Genomic DNA, 5,632 nt, shown 5'->3' with positions numbered 1-5,632 from the left:
GGGGAGGGGCAGGGGGGGGGTCCTCCAGCAGGTCGCAGGTTTTGACCCGAAAACAAACTGTGTTTGAGCAGCAGAAGATGTTGATGCAGTCGGCGTGAGAACAAACTGCTCACCTGCTCCCAGTGTTCCCAGCAACAGGGAATGACCGTGGGTTATGCAGTTAGTTATGAGTTAAATAAAACTAATAACAAGCAGGTTTTTATTTTCCCGCAGCAGCACAACTTTTATACGTATCACTTGATGAAATAATAATTTAAAGTCCAATTGCTCCAATGAATCAGACAGAAAAGTAGGTTTGTCTGTGAGAGACAACACTTTGAGTGTGTTGCACAAACTGACTCAGAGGCAGTTACTGTAGGTTTGGGGATTTTAATCTGTATTGAACGGCCTGTTTCTTCAGATTCAGAGGGAGTCGAGGGTGGATGTTGCTGGTGGCGAAGAATATGGTATGTTCTGAGATTATTGTGTTTCATAGACAATACTTAATGGAAAGTGAGACTGGGTCATTTCCTAAAAAAAAAGCAACTTGAGCTATGCTAACAGCCCACACATTTTAATCTGGTGATTTCCTGTAGCAGTAGTTGTATCTTGAGGGTTCAATTTAAACGACATCAGACATTAGCTTAGCATTGGTGTGTTTCCAAAACAGAGTGGTCTGCGTTCAGTGTGCAGCTGTGCAGACACCTTGTGAAGAATGCATTCCTGTTTCAGTTTGATTCTCGCCCGCTGGGGCATGTCCGCTAATGGTTACTTTGAAGATCATTGACCAGATGCTCGCCATATCAATAGGAAATCGACTGAAACTAATTAGGGCACAGATCAATGGAAGTTTGAAAGAATTTGGGATGATGGAAGGACCCTGGATTCACATGACACCGCTGTTGCTTCTCACAAAATCTCTCCCGTTGTTCACAACTAGTCTGAGCTCTCTGTTGCAGTTACTTGACTTTACCAGTTACTCTATAAACAGAATATTGACAGCAGCTCAGGGTAATTATAAAAACAGATCAATAAAACTTCTAAAGAATTAAGAAGTCAGGCAACAGTTCTAATTTTACTCGCAAGCTTAAAAGCTGAGACACATTTCCAGACGCTCCACAGTCCACAGGTTCAACGAATCCACTTTCACCCTTTTATTTAAACCACTTACTTGTAAGTGAAAACAAAAGGTGAAGGTTGAATTAATTAGCCAAACCGTGTATTTAAGCATCTATTAGATCTTACAGAGCAGCTGGTTTGCGGGTCCACTTTGACCGACTGCACTAAACGTTAATTGTGTGTGTGTGTGTAATTATCCAATGCTGCTGATGAATATAACAGACACCCAGTCTTGCTGTTCTGTGCCCAGTTGTAAAGATGGTTAGGGTCACTGTTACCCTCACCGGTTAAACTGCTCAGTAAAACACAGCCCAACCAATTAAACAAAATCCTGCTGTGAAAGGAGAAAAGTAAAAAAAAAAGCAGGCGGCGTGTGTTGACTGATATAATTCCTGATTTGACGTGAACCTTTGACTTCCTTTTCTTTGGACCTCACGCAGAAACAGTTTGCCCGCCCATTCAATCAGCAAAGTGGCTCCTCCATGAATACATTACCCTTGTCCGGACCTGTGACACATTAACCTTGACAACGCTACCGAAACAGAATGTTATCTGTTGACCGGGTCACGTCTCAAAGTGATGCCCCTCTCTGCCACGCTGTGAATAATTCATGTGAGGCGAGGCGGCGTGAGAGAGCGAGGGCGACTTCAGAGCCAATCCACGGGCAGAGTTACATATAGGCCTCTCGTCCTTATAGCTATTGATTATGTGCCACGTTAGCCAGCAGCTTGGCGAGAGATACAAACAAAATAGACAAGATGGCCTGACTGTCCATACTTGTTAAGTGCTGAGCGGAGAGCAGGGAGGCGGGGGGGTCGGAGGGACGGCGAGCTGAAGGAATGAAAGACCCTTGGAAATAAACACAGCCGTCTCATTCATATGTAGTACATGGATTCCTGGGAATAATAGCTTAATCATGGCCTGTCTTTCAGTGTGCAGGAAATGAGGAAATTTGGTGATGTGCAGAATGACAGACCCTTATATAGAGGATTTGTCTGTTATACCTTAATCCATTAGGAAAGTCTCCTGCCTCAACTGTAGCAAAGCCGATTTGGAGCCGGCCGATAGCATCAGTGGGCATCAGGGAGGCGGCAGTTCTCAGAGAGAAGCGGCTCTGCTGATACTCTGATATTCTGCACGCTCACGCTCTTATTTCTAACCTTCAGCAGCTTGAACTTTGATGGACAATTAATATATACGTTCACTTTCTCATGCAAATTTCAAGAGAAACTTAATTTTTTCTGGTTGAAGTTTGGATCTCCTGAGAGGCAACAGATAAAAATGTCTCCCTCAGTTGGGCTCATGTGAAGCTTCATTTACAGCGGCACACGTTAAACTGAATAAAATGTGTTGGGTAAAGGATTTTGCATATGTGCACTACATCATGTCCAAAGTAATTGCAGAAAGATTAACATTGGGGAAAATCCTTGTCACTTGCTGTGTTAGGGCCATGCATAATGAATTGCACTGACTGTTTGAGCCCTGCCGGAACGGATGTGATGACAATTTTCTGTCCCTTTAATACGTCAAAATGTCATAGATTTCCATTATTAACTGCTGCTCTCATCACATCTAATGATTTTCCATATTTTTATTCATTAATATCCGGAATACTAATGTCATTAATTCTATCTTCAATCTTCTTTTCTGGCCTCATGCTGAATAATCAAACCAAGGTCAGGCTTCAAGTATTTTTTCCATTTTTCAGCTGTGAATATATTATTTAACTATTATTATGTTTTGTTTAGTTGGTTGGGATGTTTTTTTTTAATTTCCTGTAGTTACACATTTTAGAAAGAACTATTTACCCTGGGTTTATTGAGCTCAACAGCAGCTTCACTACAGCCTGAGCCCTGTGTTTAGACTGTATTTGTTCATGTTGTGGTGAATTGGCAGCATTAAAGCAGCTGAATCAGCTGTTATGTACAGACAACTATCACTGGATTAACCTGATGCTGAAGAAAACTTAAAAATGTGATTATGGTTGTTATAAGGAGCATCTTTTTTCTCTCAGTGGAAGTCTGGCTTTACATGTAATGTGTGTCTTCGCATATGAAGAGAAAGTTGTGAGGACAGATTGTGATGCAAATTGCAGCTCACCGTCTCTCCCTTCAGCTCTCGCCCACCTGCGGAGGCGTGCCTCACACTTTGAAAGCCTCTCATCTAGATGGATGTGGACACCTGAACATTACACCTCATTCCAACAACCATATGCGTTAATATGTTTCTACAGCAGCCTCCTCTCCTCTGGAACCCCCCACCCCACCCCACCCCACCCCGCTGCAGGGATTTTCTCCCAAGAGCAGGAGTGAGGTTGGCTGCTGATGTAGGGTGACAGGGCTGTCACTTTTTATTTGCAATATTAACATGTGTTCAAACGTAGGAAAAAAAATAAATATCCAACTGTAATGACTCGTTGGAATTCATAATCTGCAGTCTATGCTGAAGCATTTACATTTGTTTTCAGTGGAACAAGGGTCTAACCCAAACCATGACAACAGCCCCACACCAGTGGCACCAGATCACTGTGGCTCTGTCCACACCAATACGTTTCCGTTTTAATAAGCATCTCTTTTACATTGTTTTCAACTCCCGGACCTGATTTATTTAGAGAACTCTGGGGTTGTGTTTTATTTTGAAAATTCTGGGGTTGTGTTGTAGTCTGGATGGTCACAAACTGAGGCCTTTGGAAACGATGACATAGTCACCTCATGGTCTCTCCTGATTGGCTCTCATCAGCCTGGACTGCCAGTGGTGAATACAACATGATGATGAATCACAGTGTCACTGACCTTGTTGTCTTTGCATGTTGCATGTAAATTCTGCATTTTAACACTTCAGCTGTCTTTGCTGATCCTTGTTAGTAGTATTTTTTTTTTACCTTTAATCAGCTGCAGGGGAGACATTCTACTTCCTGTTTACACCAGCTTGCGCATGCCCAGTGCACATGATTGGTCATGCATGAGTGTGTTTTCAGGTGTGATAGTCTGGACGATTTCATTTGAAAACGCTGTTTTAAAATGAAGCGTAGAAGTGTGGCTGTAGCCTGTATGTGGACGGAGGTGTCGGAACAGTTGTTCAGGTGAACTATAAACACTGTTCTTGAATGGAAAGTACAGTACAACCAAATACAGATTTCGTGTCATAGATCTGCTGCCAGGTTTGCACCTTCTCCTGGCCACACATTTCTATTTAATGTATATGTAATTACAAGCGCTGTGTGCTCCTAATAAGCAAGGAGAGCCAAGTGGCACAATGACAAAGCAAACTGGGCTAATCCCTGTCACACTGTTCTGATTTCCTTCCCCGGCCTGCTTTCTTCCAGGTTCGGTGAGCCTCTTCCTAGCGTGCAAAATCTTAAAGTGATTTACACACCGCCACATCTCGCTGCCATAACATCCTACCTTATCAACAATGCTAACATGGCAACCTGCGCAATCTCTTCGTTTGAAATTACAAGGAGTGTGATTAGAATGACTCCTCGACATGCTGGAGCTTCTTTTTCTGCTGACTCCAACACACACACACACACACACACACACACTGACAAAATGTGCACAGGATGCAGGAGTGAAAATGCTGTGAATGGACAATCATAGTTGTGGTGTGCTGCACAATGCAAATTGATTCACCAGTCAGTGAAATTTAGACCTGTGCAGAGGAGAGCACAAATATTTAGATGTGAGGATAAGCTCACTTTATGTTGTGATGATACTACTTTTCTAATTTAGGACAAGGTGGCATCGGCTCTATTTTAAAAGTGTGAAAGTCACAGGACGTCCTTGAGTACAAAAACGATCTCTATACTCTTATTACTACCGGCAGTCCTGCAGTCGTTCAGCAGGACCATTATGGAGGTGTGGTTATTTCGTTAGCATGGCTTCAAGTTCTCCGGCACGGGGCCGTTTTATATTCGAAAATATATAATTATATGTCTATGGAAAATATTCTTACTGCAATGAATCACCTATTTGTTTTGTTTTCATATCATCATCAATCTTTTGGAGTAACGTGTCAATGGTTTGACAATAGTAAGTCTATTATGCCGCATACGCTGTTTAGAGACCGACGGCGTTCTGGACAGGCTGTTCTTTATGGCTTTGGAAGTTGTGCTTGGATTTGGATCCAGTTACCAGACTCTGCTTTCAGACTGAGAAACGGGCGAGTAGATGATACATTTTACTTCCATTTTTACCTTTCAAGTTAACGAGAGGATTCACCTTTAGAAACGATTAGATTTGGTGTTCTTGTCTTTCTGAAACGGGTGGCGATATGCCTCACAGCCGTCATCCATCTGGCTTGTAGCCTACAGCTTGCCAGGCTGTGTTTTTATCATCGTATACACCAAAGTCTCTCTAATATCTTCCATCTGTGGTTTGTTTGTGCGCATATATGTCTTTCGCTTTGAGCGGATAACAGTAGCTGAGGTATCCAGTCACGTTCAGTCGTCATCAACACTTCAAGTAACGTGCACAAGATGTAATGTCCTTTGGTGAAGAATTATTCATTATTTGTTTCTTTCACGAACCCCCCC

The 5,632-nt window shown here is 42.5% G+C and overlaps 1 protein-coding gene across 1 annotated transcript in view; it reads right to left on the bottom strand.

Moving 5' to 3' along the window:
- Positions 1 to 5,632, bottom strand: part of gabra3 (gamma-aminobutyric acid type A receptor subunit alpha3) — an 83,891-nt gene that overhangs the window by 54,376 nt on the left and 23,883 nt on the right. The window lies entirely within an intron of this gene.

The sequence above is a fragment of the Seriola lalandi genome, unplaced genomic scaffold (genome assembly GCF_002814215.2).
Source record: "Seriola lalandi dorsalis isolate HSWRI2012SDOR001 ecotype SW California unplaced genomic scaffold, Sedor1 jcf7180002054581, whole genome shotgun sequence".
Taxonomy (NCBI): Eukaryota; Metazoa; Chordata; class Actinopteri; order Carangiformes; family Carangidae; genus Seriola; species Seriola lalandi.
The sequence above is the reverse complement of the archived record's forward strand: the minus strand, read 5'-3'. Positions and strand labels throughout refer to the sequence as shown.